General features: G+C 38.9%; 1 long non-coding RNA gene across 1 annotated transcript; it reads left to right on the top strand.

The window, feature by feature from the left end:
- Positions 1-12,449: 12,449 nt before the first annotated feature.
- On the top strand, positions 12,450-15,575 carry LOC120441672. Its single transcript, XR_005614173.1, has 3 exons — positions 12,450-12,629; positions 12,920-13,103; positions 15,112-15,575. It is a non-coding gene; the product is annotated as an uncharacterized LOC120441672 (long non-coding RNA).
- The last annotated feature ends 814 nt before the right edge of the window (positions 15,576-16,389 follow it).

Genomic DNA, 16,389 nt, shown 5'->3' on the forward strand with positions numbered 1-16,389 from the left:
ACAGGCTGCTTTGCCAGCCCTGGAAGCCGAGGCTGACCTGGACTCCTGCTCTCCCCTCTACCATCTTTGACGTGACCCTGACCAAACGCTGCAGCAGCTGGACCCTCAACAACAACCTGAAAATGTCAACAGTGCTGCAAGAAAGCGATCTCATGCAGCAGAGACAGAGAGCGTTAAATCCAAGGCTCGTTTCACTACACGGGGGAAATTTCCAGACAGCTTCAGCTGACAGAGCTGTGACGAGACGCCCATTAAGCCCAGATGAAAAGTGAGGCCAAGCAACAGAATGCTGACCTTAATAACTCTGCATTTCACACTGTGCAGGACAGTGATGGACCAACACGGATGATCGGGCAGCAAAAAGGCGTGCCAGAGACAGGAGGAGTAACTGAGGTCAGGAGGCACCTCAGAATGGACAAAAGCACAAGAAGAAAAATAAGCTGAAGGCACAGGTGTCGGGGCTCGGCCAGGAGCTGACTTCTGAGAAGAGCCGGACAGCAGAGCTGCAGAAGGCCTTGGAGCAAAGTAAGGAAAACATCAATAAGCTTCAATATGACGTGTACGGAAAAGACTGAGGTTTCTGCCCTCAGTAAGAGCTCAAGGCATCAGAGCAGAAACTGAGCATGGCTCAGGAGGAGCTGGACAAGGAGAAGATGCAGGTTTCACCTGTGGTGAACATGGACACTGGAGAAAAGCACTGCCTGATTTGGGGCCAGAACCAGGACAGACTGAACTTTGAACAGCAGCAAGGGTGGCAAACAGACTGAGATGGAGGAGGGCAGGACCCCAGGGCACGCTTCAGGCCGTGGTTTACCCAAAACATCAGAACAGGAAAGTGATGAACACACACACACACACACACACACACACTGACTCAGAAGGAAGAGAAACACACACATGAACACATGTGCACTCGTTGATTGAGTGAGAAATGACACACACACAAATCGAAATGCTGATTCACTGAGAAGTGATCCACACACATACACATGCACACGCTTGTGCAATGAAGAATGCTTTGCTAACAAATGCTTATGCTGATATGCAAAATGCTGCACACAAACATCCAAACACAGAATCTGTTACAACAACAAGAAGCCATTGATTGTTTATTGGTTAAATGCGTTTCATGTCACCCAGAGGGCATTTGTGCAGATTTAAGGGACAAGGTCTAAAGCAGTGTGGTTATGAAAACAATGTCTGTTTATGGCTCAGGGCCTCGACTGAATTGTTTACTGTGCTTCACACAGCCTGTGTGGTACAGAGTGAAAATGATGAATTAATGGTGTGAGTTTTATTTCGGAGCACCACATGTTGGTGATGGAGACTTAATTGAAGGAGGAACACACTGGAAGAAAAAAGAAGGTCCTGGGTTCAAGTCCACAGTCTGGCTAGTTTGCAGTGGTTTCTCTTTGGGTATTCTGGTTTCCTGCCACAGTTAAAAGTCATGCAGTTATTAGAGCTAGGTTAATTGATGATTCTAAATTACCAGTGAATGTAAGTGTAAATGGTTTTTTGTTTTTATGTGATAAACTGGCGAGCTGTCCCCGCCTAGTAACCTATCTCTTCAGGGTTATTTCCCAGCCCTCCTGTAACCAGGATAAAGATAGGAGGATGGTAGTTGTTGTAGGCCCATTCAATTTTTATGGTAACCAGGACCTAGACTTTGTTGAACAGTATGTAATATGAAGACATGTAGTATTTAAGTGACCAAGTAGTATTTGGATAAGAGTTATTGAATAGTGTTGAAATAAAATGACAGAATTGTGAAGGATTAAAATATTCCAAGAGCTCAACTTACTTCATCTGAACATCTTTCACTTGTGTTTTATGAACACAAAAGGCACAGGTTTACTGAATATGGAAAAGTTGTGTTGATTTAACTCAGTCGTTTAAGTTTCTGCCAATGCAAAATATTTGTGTGCAACCAGTGTCCACTATTGAATCAAGTAAATCCAACATTTTTTTTTTCAGTGCAAAAGGAGTTATGGTACCTGCATTCCTACACAATATTGTCCTGGGAGGGAGGAGAACTTTCTGGTGAAGTTTTGGTTGATTTTTGGGTTTTGCTTAGCACTAGGTTGGTTTTATCAGTGAGGTTTGGATTGTTTTCTTTCTCTAAGAGCTAGAGAGATTGTTTTATGCTAGAACATGTCTGCAACGGGCCCTAGTAAGAGTTATTTTATTAGTATTTTATTGGTTACGTTTGTTTTTGTTTTTGTTACAGTGCACTGAAATAAGACAATCTGAGAGGTGTGATCCACCGGTGGTGATATTTTGGTATTTTGAGAGTTCCTGATTTAACAAATCAGCTCTTTAATCCAGGCCTGAGAGATTGAACTTTAAAGCGCTATGAAACATTTTTACTGAAAACAGTTGCAGTGTGCTTCTCCATGATTATAATGGGCGTTGGAGAAATTCACTTATATGGGACACTGATCACATGAGAAGTCCTGAGTCTAAAAGAATTGCAGCAAGTCAATCCAGTCCAAAAAACAAGGAATTGTTTCCTTTAAAATGATGACGTCATCTTGCTGGTGATGGATACTCGAATAGGTTGCGCATGAGACTCCATTATCAGCAACATCTGGTATGAATGTGTGTGAATGTATGCATGTAACTGGACTGTGATAGACTGACGACTAAAAGTTTTAACTGACCTGAGACTGAGATAAAGACTGCACCAACTTTAGGATTAATAAATTCCACAGACAAGTCACCCAGCCTGTGAGAGAAGGGTGGATGTTTTGTCTTGCTTTGTTTTGTAGGAAGATAACAGAGACTGGAGGGGGAGAATGTAGCCTCACATGAGAGTGTGGAGCTGCAGACTTAACCCTTTGGTGGCTAATTTTGAGTTACTGATGTTTGCATTAAGAAAATTGTGTTGCATTAGCTGTGTTTCGATTAAAGGCATTACATTATATTGTTGGGGAATGTCAAATGCTAAAGTGAAGAAAAGGTTTGATTTTACTAATGACTGAACATGCTATTATTAACCATAGCAGGCAACTGTAAAAAGTCAATTAACTTTTATAGTGAAAAAGCAAAAAACTTTAACAATATCTATGAATAACAGGGAAATTGAAGACTTAACATTCAAAATAGAGATATGTAATAACAAACACTGGTCCATGTGAATTAGGTTCACCCTTGAAATAGTCAGAAATTTAAAAAGTAGAATATAACTGACAGGAGCATGTGATAGGATGTGGTACTGCATAGGAACAAGAGCAAGCTAAAGAAAGAGAAAACTATTGTGTTTAGTTTTGATAAATTCGAAGTAAAATGTACCATTACACTCAGAGGATCAATATGAAATCAAAATATATGCAAAGTCTGTATGAAGTACATGACTGATGACTGTTCTGTCCTGAGCTTTTGTTTCCTATAGCACCCGCTTGACCACACCAACAGCTTTTCGCCACCAAAAGGAGGGTAATTGTGAATATTCGAGGGAGAAATATTATGAAAAGTGAGAAAGGTAAGCCCTGATGGGGGTGATAAATCCATAGATTTGAATTGAATTCTTATAATTTGACACCAAACATAAAAATTTCTTAAAAACTGTGTTGTTGTTGTAAATTTAGTTTGTGTTGCATCTGATATGCACTAACATAGAAGTCATTATACATGGGCTCCACTCGTTAAAGGGGGACAGAGGGCCTTAGGACTAGGAAGAAGCAATGGACCTCGCAAAACTGGATTATGAGGTGTAGGTGATCTCTTTAAAAAAGACATCACAAAGGGGGAATTGTAAGATTATTATATTGTGAAACTAGATGGTGAAAATATTATGTAGTTTTAGTTTGCATTATTTTCCTGAATTAGAAGAAGGTGATAACTATTACACTTGTTAAACTGATTTGTATTACATTAGACTGCTGAGTTATTGTGAATGAATGATATTGTTTTATGATGCATTATACTGCGGAGTTATAAGAAATACTGTTTTCAGAGAGTCATGACCTTATTTGTCTGATTAGAAGAGAGCAGAATATACCGGAGAGGTTTTCTGCCTCATCTCATCAGGAGGAGATAAAACGGGAGCCGAGGCCGCTACTTAGGCGCCGTGTGAGAGAAAGAATGTGCATGTTTAGGCTTTTACGATGGTTTATGCTTAAAAGCGTTGAATTGTATGGAATAAAGTAATTGTTGATTGAGCATTTACACACCAAGCATTGTCCTTCCTTCAGCCCAAAGACCGAAAGAATCGGGAGAATTTAACAACTCAAGATTCTTCAAATCTTGACAACAAGCATAAAATTCTCCAAAATTTAGAGACAGAACGGAGTTCTGGATAAACATAATTTAGCGAACCACAGAAGGATGGCGTTAGACATCCTCAGGGTGGAGAAGGGTTGGTGTGACCAAGGTATGGTTTGGCTTGTTGTATGTATATTTCAAAATGATACAGCTCTGGATAGCCCAGTTACCAGGGCATGGAGGGATGACAGACATTATTAAAGGTGGAGAAGAATTTTTCTGGGATTGAGGATCCTCTGGGTAAGTGGCTGATTTAAGCATGCATAAATCAAAAGCTATCATTTTAGTATTGAATGTTAATTGATTGATAATTGGCCACGCTTACAGCTGTACTGACTGGTTATAAACACAGTCTACTTCATGTTCAAGAATTGTAATTAACAGATTGAAAATAGTGACACTAAGAGATGATGCAGTGCCACACTATCAGATGCCAGTGACAGTTGGGCTCAGTGATGAATAAGGTGCTGAGCTGGATTCATGGCTGAATCAAGAAATAGATTCCCCTGCTGTGGTCAGCGAGGGAAAACCAGGGGGAAATAAAATTTAGAAAGGCGTTTTTATATGTGAAGTTCATATTAATACAGGTTTTGTTTCTAGGCAATTCTGCGGATGCAGGCTCTGGGCGGAGCCCGGAGTGTAACGGATCTATCATGATAACTAATTTGATTTCATTCCCTAGCACAGGAAGACAAGGCTGGAGCAACGACACGAGAGAGGAGAATTCTGATACTTTCTCCAGTTTAGTTTCCATGTTCTACTGACACAAGGGAGTGTGTCAAAAGGGGGGAAGTTGAGTTTTAACATCAAACAATGGTTTTATGAACATTTTTATGACTTTACTTGTGTGTTTAATAATGTCGGTATGGTAAAACTTAAGCTTATAATGAACTTAATGTTCCCAGAATTTTTAGGGAACAACTGAGAAGCATATATCAATATTTCCATGTTTAAGCGTTAATGATTGAAATAAACTGAATAGGGTTTAGAAGGTAAAATGCCTGTGTTCACAAGAAGCTGAGTACCACGCTGGAGTGGAAAGTGTGGGACGGTAGGTTGAATGAAAGACATGATTTTTTGTGAAAAGGGGGGGGGGGGGAATGTTGGAATTAAGAATGGTTAATTTGTTTTTGCTGTCTTTGATTAAAATAAGTGGTTAATAATTTTCATACACACATTGCAAATGTGCTCATGATGAGTTGGCACTCAGGCTTTTTTTTGAAGGTCATAAGCTTCGTTCGGCGTGATTGTCCGGACTGATATATTGTAGGTATTGGCTTTGAGTGCAGAGGGCTAAATGCAAACACGCTTACACACACATAGATTATGATTAGAATAAGTCACTGGTCAGGAAGTCATGAACATGATATTCTAAACCAAATTTGCAGTACTGGAAGAACAATGAACAATAAAGTAGAGATGGCACGATACCACTTTTTTATGTCCGATACCGATACCGATATCATAAATTTGGATATCTGCCGATACCGATATGAATCCGATATAGTGTGTTTTTTAATCAATAAAACTGTTTTTTTAATATCTTGCTGCATTTTGCATAAGTTCATACTCAAGTTTAAGTAAACAACAACACTAAAGCTATTCTGTTATACCTGTGTGTAAAAAATACACTGCGCCCAAAATATTTTATAGTTCAGCAACACTGATCAATCTAATAAACTTAAACCTACTCCATCCTCCCTATTCTGGTATTTTAAAGAGTCCTTAGCAGAAATATTAAGCAACCTAACTAATAGGGTTGCAAACTCCCAGCAAAAATAAAATAGGGAACCACCCCCCACCCTCCACCTGATGATGCTTAATCGATGTAATCAACTTTAATTTGATGCAGGGTGAAAAAAAAATGCACAGAATTAAATTATTTTTCAAGAATAATTAAATAGATTCAACATCTTTCTTCAACAGAATTGCAGAATTCACAAATGGTACTTTCCCAAAGGAAAAAGTACTGTAGCTTACTAGGGTATATTAGACTTAACAGTTACTATATACAGTAATGGACTTCTATACATTTTACATCAGATTAAAACTTTGGGTGTAAGATTCAGATAATTATTTATTAAAAGGATATCCATATATGATCACATGACAATCCATATAACAATCCATATATCGGTTGTTAAGCTTAACGTGGGAACGCTTTACAAACATTCAGAGATGAACTTACACACTTGCTTTACTTCTCTCTGGGATAACTTCCTCGGAGATGAAATGCTGGTTTGGTAGTGAGGCTACAAATACACACAGCCGCTCTATCACGTGAGCGCACTGCTCCGACATGCTACGGTTATGAGCAGAGTTACGCCGTGTCGCAAGTTTTGTGAGGTGGTTTTTTTATATATATATTTAATGTATCGGATTATATTTTTAATTTCTCACCGATATCCGATCCAGTAATTTAGGTCAGTATCGGACCGATACCGATACGTAATATCGGATCGGTCCATCTCTACAATAAAGTTAGATTATGAAGATTAGGCAGGGCGGTGTTTTGGTTTTCTGTCTCTTACAGAGAAAGGAACGGACACCGGACGACGGGTCTGACGAGTGTAAGGGTGTAATTTCACCGGGGTAAGGGGGTGAGAACGCCTCTTAGAACACCTGAGGTTGTTGACTCATTCCTGAGCCAGAGGACGGCTTGAGAGGGTCAGAGCGAGGGCAGTGGACCTGGGAACGGTGGTTCCGGGGCCTGTGATGCCATTAATGGACATGGAAGTGGCTGTGTAGGTCGAGGAGTGACACAACACTAAGTGTGGTGACCTCTGGAGTTATCCAGAGGTCATGAGAGGGGATGAGAAGAGATATTTTACTGTTATTTTATCATTGCATCAGAATCATATAATAAGCATTGCATTAAAGCATTTATTGAAGCTATTGACATTACATTAAAGTTTGAATGACAGTGATTGTTATAACCTCATGTTAATCTTCTATTTACAGGTGTCAGTATAATCATATAATCTTTCATTGCAGGTGTAACCATGATCATCTTTATACATATTGCCGCTTGGTGCTTATTATGGAGTTGTGCTCACGTCAGTAAGGGTTAAAAGCTACAGTCAGCGGGATGTCTGGTTGATCTATTGTGTGAAGCAACGCAGAGCGTAGAAGGCCGCACATGCTTACAAGACACTTACATCATGTTATTTTATGATCTTTTATTTAGATATATCTTTTGTTAACCTTTAAGTATTGTGTATTGGCAATAATTACTCATTACTTCATTTACTTATCATCATTAATTGTTATTGCATTAGAGAATTTCTTTAGGCTGTTGGCCTTATGTTACAACTTCTATTACAGGTATCGTCATAGTCCCATACTAGCATTTTCTATTACAGGTGCAGTGATAATCCTTTTGTATACACATGCATTGTATTTTTGTGCTTGCCAATGAGGGGGGCTCGGTCAACTAGTGGAGGGTCGGAAACTTTGTTCGGCGCGAGGACCGAACAATCTATTGTGTTAAGGATCTTGAGCTATAGAAAGAACACACTTACAAAACACATATACCATGTTATTCATCATTATCCTTTATTCATTTATATTCTTTTATTAAGCTTTGAGTAGTGGCATTTGATTAGAACATTTATTCAACATATCACATATATGGTTTCAGTTAGGTTATTGCACACATGCAGAGTTGGCCTCTGTCCTTATAGACAGAGTGAAGGCTGAGGTTGAGGCACACACGTACACACACAAGCAGCAGTTAAACTCATGTGTAGGGGAGAGTTCAAATATTCAAATAATAGTTTGCAAAGCCTTGTAGCTGTTTGATTATGCTTGCAGGAGAGACTGTTTGTTCCAGGGGATAAGCAGAGTTAGAAGATTACTGGGAAGGATCTGGCCTCGGGAAGAAGAAGATGTTCTTTCAATGTGTTAAAAGTTGTCAACATTGATTGTATTGTACCTACTTTACGCATGAGGGGGCGTTCCAATACCCTGATGTTCATAAAAACTATTGTTGTGTGGTTTTCGGTGAGAGATCGATGCTGTCTGCGTGCAGTGTTCATCTCCCACACGTGTGCATTAAAATCATCGTTTCACTTGACCCGGCCGGACCAGTGTTGTTATTTTGGTTTTCCTCCTGTATCCATCCCCAATATTTTGAACCCGTAACAATACTGTGAACATTTTCATATTCTAATGCTAAACTCAGTGTTAGGTTAAAAAGTTTAACATCAATTTACATTCCAATTACATATTTTTTCATTTCTTTGTCAATTTGTGTACTTTCTTTTTTGTTGTTGTTGTTCTTATTAATGCTAGGGGTCTTTGTAACAATTTAAAACATAAAGCCATTTTTCTTTATGCAAAGCACCTTAAATCTGACTTTGTGTTTTTACAGGAATCTCACTCTACTCTCAATTATGTTAGTTTTTGGCAATCTCAATGGGGAAATTCCATATGGTTATCTCATCGAACTGAACAATCAATCCTAAAAAAACAGATATAATGAGGATCTCCAAAAGTTGAATCTGTTCATCTGGACGTAGCGTTTTGTGGGAGAAACGTTTCGTCACTCATCCAAGTGACTTCTTCAGTCCCATTGTTCCTTCAGTGGGCTGGTTTCAGTCATTATGCAAATGTACTGTTTATAAGGTTTGGGGAAACCTGCAGTCAGCTGAGACTGAAGAAGTCACTTGGATGAGTGACGAAACGTTTCTCCCACAAAACGCTACGTCCAGATGAACAGATTCAACTTTTGGAGATTTACTTTCCTGGATGATTGAGAATGCATCAAGATATAATGAGGATGTTTTACATACAGAATGTGATTCTCCAGGTCATTACATATGTAAAGTCATACAATATAATGATTTAGTTTTAATTGTAACTAACATATATGGGTTTACACAAAGCTAGAAAATGATCATTTAGTTTTGAAGATGATGAAAAAAATATCTAGCTGGTTCAATAAATTTCCAAATGCCAAATTATTACTAGGTGGAGACTGTATTATGGATGCTGAATTAGATAGGTTTCCTCCAGGACATTCGAACAGAATTAATACTACACTGAAAGCTGTTATGGTACGCCTTAAACTCATAGACATTTGGAGATTCAGATATCCTCATTCCAAGCATAGGAAACCAACAACTTCCCACTACGATGAATCAAGGTTTGACCACGTTGATTCCGAAGCCTAATAAGGACCTATTAATGATTGATAATTGCAGACCAATTAGTTTATTCAATAATGATTATAAAATATTTGCTCTTATTTTACCTAACAGACCTAAGATGGTTGTTGACTCGGTTATTGATGAAACACAATCTGGCTTGATGCCCAAAAGACATACAACAATATCAGATTGGTTTTAGATATTCTGGATTATTCTGACCTAATAAATAGCAGTGGTTTCATATTATTTTTAGACTTCTACAAGGCCTTCGATACGGTAGGGCATGAATTTATATTTCAAGCTCTCGATAGATATGGTTTTGGTACTTACTTTCTACAGCGATTAAAACATTATACAATAGCAGTAACAGCAGTATCAAATTAACAGACGGTACTTCACCCAGATTTAACATACAAAGAGGGAAAAGACGAGGCTGTCCCAAAACAGGTCCCTGTACCTGTTTTTGCTAATTGCCCAACTATTGTTTAACCAAATGAAGTCAAGCAATGTAAAAGGTATATCGCTAATTGGCAAAGATTTACACATAAATCTGTTAAATCTGAGTTCGGGGCGACCGTGGCTCAGGGGGTTGGGAACGTATCTTCAACCAGAAGGTCGCCGGTTCCATCCCCGGGCTCTCTGTCCTGGTCGTTGTATCCTTGGGCAAGACACTTTACCCTACCGCCTACTGGTGTTGGCCAGAGGGGCCGATGGTGCGACATGGCAGCCTCGCCTCTGTCAGTCTGCTGTAGCTACAACAGTAGCTTGCCTCCACCAGTGTGTGAATGTGAGAGTGAATGAATAGTGGCATTGTAAAGCGCTTTGGGTGCCTTGAAAAGCGCTATATGAAATCCAATCCATTATTATTATAACACTTGTAGCTGATGACACCACATTATTCCTAAAAGATGAGTATCAAATTTCTATACTATTGAAACAATCTCCACATTCCCCAAAGTTTATGGATTGTACTTGAATATTCCTAAATGTGAACTTATGGCGATAAAAGAATGTTTAAAAACAGCTTTGTGTAACCTTCCAATAAAACAAGAAGTTTGTTATTTAGGTATTGTAATAACCAAAAACCAGGAAAGAAGAATTGATCAAAATTTCTATCTTATTCGAGAGAAACTCAAACACAGATTTACTCAGTGGCTCTTAAGAGATTTATCATTAAAAGGCAGAGTATTAATAACTAAAGCAGAAGGCTTCATCTTACATATGCTGCATTGGCATTGCACCTTGATAATAAACTCATAAAAGAGGTTGATAAGTTACTTTTCAACTTTATTTGGAAAAATAGGACACACTAATTGAAAAAAACAGTTCTTATGAACTCCTGTGTCAATGGAGAACTTAATGTGTTAGATTTTAACACTCTAAATAACACATTCAAAATAAATTGGTTCAAGAATCTAATTACTAATCCTACATCCATTTGGAATACTATACCTATGTACATGTTTGCTAAGGAAGATGGTGCTGATTTTTTCCTTACTTGTAATTTTAATATTGATAAAATCCCTATAAATATCTCTGCATTTCATCGCCAAGCTTTTTTAACATGGACTCTTATTTACAAACATAGCTTTAGTCCACACAGTTATCATATCTGGAATATATTAAATCCAGTTCTTTGTATTCTTCAACAGTAAAGAAAGAAACGGCTCAAAGTGGTTTAACTCAAAAATGATCTTTAATTTTAAATATTCTGGAATATGGAGACTGAGCAGACACACAGACACGCCAGCCCAAGTCTGGGGCATCAGCAGCCCGTCTCGCTATATATTTTTGCAGCACGTCACACACAGTTTCGATACAAACAACTCCTTATATTGTACAAGTTCCTCTTTTCTTTGTATCAAATTTTCAAATTCAGCTTTGCACTTCCTCTTTCTAAAGTCTGTTGCCAGGGCAACCTGTCACCCTTAACATAGTTCTCGTGTGAGTCTGGCATACAGAAAACAATTTAATCAGACAATAAGCACTAAGAAGATATATTTAAATCCCAACAAATAACAAGGATATCTTAATTAAAAGAAAATCTCTCTTCTTAGGGAGTTGGTTTTAGTTGGTGGGTTTTCAATTTAGCTATAAATCGTGATGATTATACAAAAGTATTTGGCTCAGTACCATCACAGGTTTGTATGCTTTTTAAGAATAAACCTAACATCACTTCATTCCACAGGCCGTTGGCATCTTTAATACAAACTTTCGTTGGCAGATATGCTTTTCTAAGCATTCTAAAAACAACAACAAATCTATCAGATCTTTATTTCAGGATAGTATAACCACAGAACCGTATGTAATTTTTTTCTGGAACCGGTTGTCTGATGATATTATGTGGAATGAAGTTTGGAGACTAACTAATCAGTTTTTAATTAACAACAAAGTTAAAGACATTTATTATAAATTAATACACAGAATTTACCCATCTAAAGATGACCTTCAAAGCAAATTCAAATTACACATTGATGCAAACTGTAGCTTTTGTTAAAAGTGCAAGGAATCTACTATTCAGCGTGTTTGGTTTTGTAACCTTGTGCAAGACTTTTGGCAGAGATTATGTGTTTTTATCTCAGAAAATCTATTTAAAGGATTTGTACTGTTTTGGAACTATTTATTATTTGGTCTACACCAACACCAAACACATTTCAACATTTACAACAGATATGTGATTAATTTGTTAATCTTAATGGCTAAATGTCATGTTCACAAATGCAAATGTTTAGGAGGACATCCCTCTTTTTATGTATTTTCCTATGAGTTTGTGCAATATCTTAATTCAATTAAGAACTCTACTAATCCAAAAGTTATAAAAACTATGGTTGTGTGTAAAAGAAATGAAGATCCTTCAATCACTTTACTCTTTGTTTTAATCAGTTAAACTTTTCCCCCTAGCAGGTTCCCCCTGTAGGTTCTGAATAATGTTTATTTGTTTGTTTATTGTATACAATTTTTTGTAAGTATAACACCTTTAATATAGTACTGTTTAATTCTAGTTTGTATTGTACTGATGTTTAAATAAAGGTTTGTTTAAAAAAAAGAGAAGAAGAAGAAGCAGGGGGAGGAGACGAAGAAGAAGGGGTGTGCGTACTGTGCTCTTTGCTGTGTCTTTCCGCCGTTTTAAAAAATGGGCACTTTTTGAAGAACCCGTATCAAAGTATTGTGGAGAAGCGTCGTGTTAAATCTAATCGATGAACGGCTTTTTGTCAGGTATGTATTGCAGCTGCGAAGACGAACGTACGTTCTCCTGTTAGGTTACAGCTGGTAGGAAGGTGCGTTCAGTGTGTCTTTGTAATTTTAAGTTTCCATGTCAAACGAGATAAAACAGTTATTTCTGGACGCGCAATTGTTTGCTGAGTTTGGTAACAATGTGTTTTTGTAAACCACGTGATGATTTAAGTCATTTAATTTTCACAGAATATGTGAGCGAGACTAAAAGAGCAATATTTTTATGTTTAGTAAACTGACGTCTCTAAATGTAACTGCTTTTATTTTATTAGTTCTGACGAGGACAGCTGAGTGATGTTGTTGGTGAGCTTGGATTAAATCATCTCTAAACAAAGAACTTGTCCTCGTGGTGACTGACTTGGGAGTGGAGGTCAGTGAGCCCATTGTCTCTGCTGGTCCGACTCAACTACAAAGCCGGCCCGCTCGCCCCCTCCTGAGTCTGAGAGGAGATCCAGAGTAAGTCAGTTATAACTACATTGGTTGCTTAACTTTATCATTTTCTACAGGGTCTCTCTGTCTTAGCTCATTTTGGTTTGATTTCTGCCTTCTGTTTAGCCTCTCTGTTTGTCTGCCTCAGTACGTCAATGTTTTATCATTTGAGTTAAACTCTCTGTTTCCCTTCATATGAAGGTGATGTCTGTGGAGTGATCTATGTGGAGACTGTGGGAAATATACATGTAGCAGTATTTCAGTAAGTGTCAGTCAGTCAAGAAGCAAAAGAATATTTAAACTAAAACACATTAAAAGAAGTGTTTTGCTTGTAACTGCATACGTGTCTGCACAGGGGCGGTTAGAACAGGATGTACTCAGGATGTGGCGTACACGATCACGGGCCTCATAACGAACAACAGGAAACAGCTGGGGGTGAAAGGGTCTCGAAACAGCATTCTAAGTGTTGTAAAAAGGAGATGCAGCTAACTGTCGCTGATGCATGATATCTAACTTGCTCATGAATCTTGGGCGTGTACAACCCTTTAAATAAAGACGTTCTCGTCCTTCCTCTTTGAGATCTACTGGACTACACTGAGGGTGGTATCGTGTACGTCTCCCACATATGTGCTTAATACATAATTGTTGTTGACTGGACCTGATCTGAGTATTGGTTGTTTGTTCTCAGCCAAACATAAAACAATCGGGACAAGAGGCTCAGCATGACATCATTAAAAATGCTCTGTTTTCCTTTTCCACTTTTCTTCTTTCATTTTCTTTCTGACGTCTTTTCTTGTGTAAGCTGTTAACTCTTGTGATGGAGATTTCTTTATTTTATGTGTTAATCATATGTTTTGACAATATCACTTTAGTAATATCTATAGTACATTTTGGGGGTGATCATGAGGCTCAAGAGTTGGGAGTTCGCCTTTTAATCGGAAGGTTGCCGGTTCGAGCCCTGGCTTGGACAGTCTCGGTCGTTGTGTCCTTGGGCAAGACACTTCATCCGTTGCCTACTGGTGGTGGTCGGAGGGCCCGGTGGCGCCAGTGTTCGGCAGCCTCGCCTCTGTCAGTGCGCCCCAGGGTGGCTGTGGCTACAATGTAGCTGCCATCACCAGTGTGTGAATGTGTGTGTGAATGGGTGGATGACTGGATATGTAAAGCTCTTTGAGGTCCTTAGGGACTAATAAAGCAATAATAATAAATACTAATAAATACATTTACCATTTTGTGTGGCTTTGTTCTACATACAGGAAAACATCAAATATGTATTTCACAGGTTATTCCACACACACAGATGGGTATTGTGAGTGAGTTGGACTGACACTCCCAGGCACCATGAGACATTAGGCAGATAGTGAGACTCCTTCTCCTTATCTCCAGGGAGGAGGTGTTGAGGTGAAATTATTCAAAGTGCCTCAATTCTATGCTTTATATTAACTAAATGCCATATAACCGTATAGTGTAGTATTAAGTGGACATGGCCCTGCAAAATGAAGGCATTAGACTACGTGTCCTTGGGGGGTAGAATGCTGTAGACTCTCGCCCACGCTTACCTGTGAAAAAGTAGATAACAGGGGACCATCTTCTAGTGGAGATGCATTATAACTCATCTGTGAATTATAATAAAAGGTGTTGATTGCAGCTGACAGTGTCTGCAGACTTTGATAACTGTGTGACACCCTCGTGGTTAATCAGAGGGAAATGTGAGTCAGTGTGGATTTGGTTGTACAGCTCTCACACATACAACCTGAACTGCACATTGTACGTGTGATGTTCTTCAAATTTGAACAAAGTAAAAACTAAAAAACTTTGAAGTCACACAAGCCAATATTTTATTCACAAGTTGAACTTTTACTACTTTTATCTCCAAAATGAACTCACTTCAAATATTTACCACAGCATAGCGTCCCCAGGCACCTGAGACGTTTGGCAGATGGTGAAACTGTTTTTCTTTGTGAGGTAAGAGGGGGAACTTGCGGATGAGCTGAAGGTATAGACCTGATGTCACTGTTTGGGTTCTTTGTCATTACAGGAGAAAGAAGTGAAAGCAGGCCGAAACCTCAGCACATGGATGATATCAACCAAAAACATCCAGCACCAGCAAGTAAAGATGAGCCAGCGGCGATCCCTGTGGAAAAGACTTTTCCCGCTATGAAGCAGCCCAGAAGACGCAAGCGCGCCAACAGGGAGGGCAGAAGCTTGAGCTGTGATCAGTGTGGGAAGTCTTTTACTCAGATTTGTAACTTGAAATCACATCAGCTGATCCACGCCGGTGTGAAACCATTCAGCTGTGATCAGTGTGGGAAGACCTTTACTCAGAAATATCATTTAAAGGTACATCAGCTGATCCACAGCGGTGTGAAACCATTCAGCTGTGGTGAGTGCGGAAAGTCTTTTATTCAGAGTCACCGCTTAAAAGCACATCAGCTCGTCCACAGTGAAGTTAAACCATTCAGCTGTGATCAATGTGGAAAGACCTTTACTCAGAGATGCAGCTTAAAACACATCAGCGCCTCACACTGAATTTAAAGCTTTCAACTGTGATCAGTGTGGAAAGTCTTTTACTCAGAAAGGTCACTTAAAGAGACATCATATGATCCATGTTGGAGGTAAATCATTTGTCTGTGATCAGTGTGGAAAGTCTTTTCAGGATAGAGATCACTTAGAGAAACATCAGGGCGTCCACAGTGAAGTTAAACCTTTCACCTGTGATCAGTGTGGAAATTCTTTTATCGGGATTGATAGGTTAAAAAGACATCAGCTCATCCACAGTGGAGAGAAACCTTTCAGCTGTGATCAGTGTGGAAAGGCTTTTCATTATAAGAGCAACTTAAAACACATCAGCTCATCCACAGTGGAGAAATCTTTCAGCTGTGATCAGTGTGGAAAGTCTTTTGCTTACGTTAGTCACTTAAAAGACATCAGCTCATCCACTCTGGTGCTAAACAATTTGTATGTGGTGACTGTGGAAAGGCTTTTACTCAAAAGACTGGCTTAAACTCACATCAGCTCATCCACTCTGGTGCTAAACAATTTGTATGTGGTGACTGTGGAAAGGCTTTTATTGAGATTGAAAGCTTAAAATCACATCAGCTCACCCACTCTGGAGTTAAAACATTTGTGTGTGGTCAGTGTGGAAAGTCTTTCTTCCATAACAAACGTCTATTGAGGCATCAAAAGACCCACAAAGTGTCCTCCTGTGAGAAAAGGGGCAGACCAATGGGACATTACCCTGACAGGGTTCATTTAAACACAGTGGGAGAAACAGGGGATCTGAACAAAAGTTCTTCTGGATGCTGCGTCAAACTTA

This window comes from Oreochromis aureus, linkage group 9, assembly GCF_013358895.1.
Source record: "Oreochromis aureus strain Israel breed Guangdong linkage group 9, ZZ_aureus, whole genome shotgun sequence".
NCBI lineage: Eukaryota > Metazoa > Chordata > Actinopteri > Cichliformes > Cichlidae > Oreochromis > Oreochromis aureus.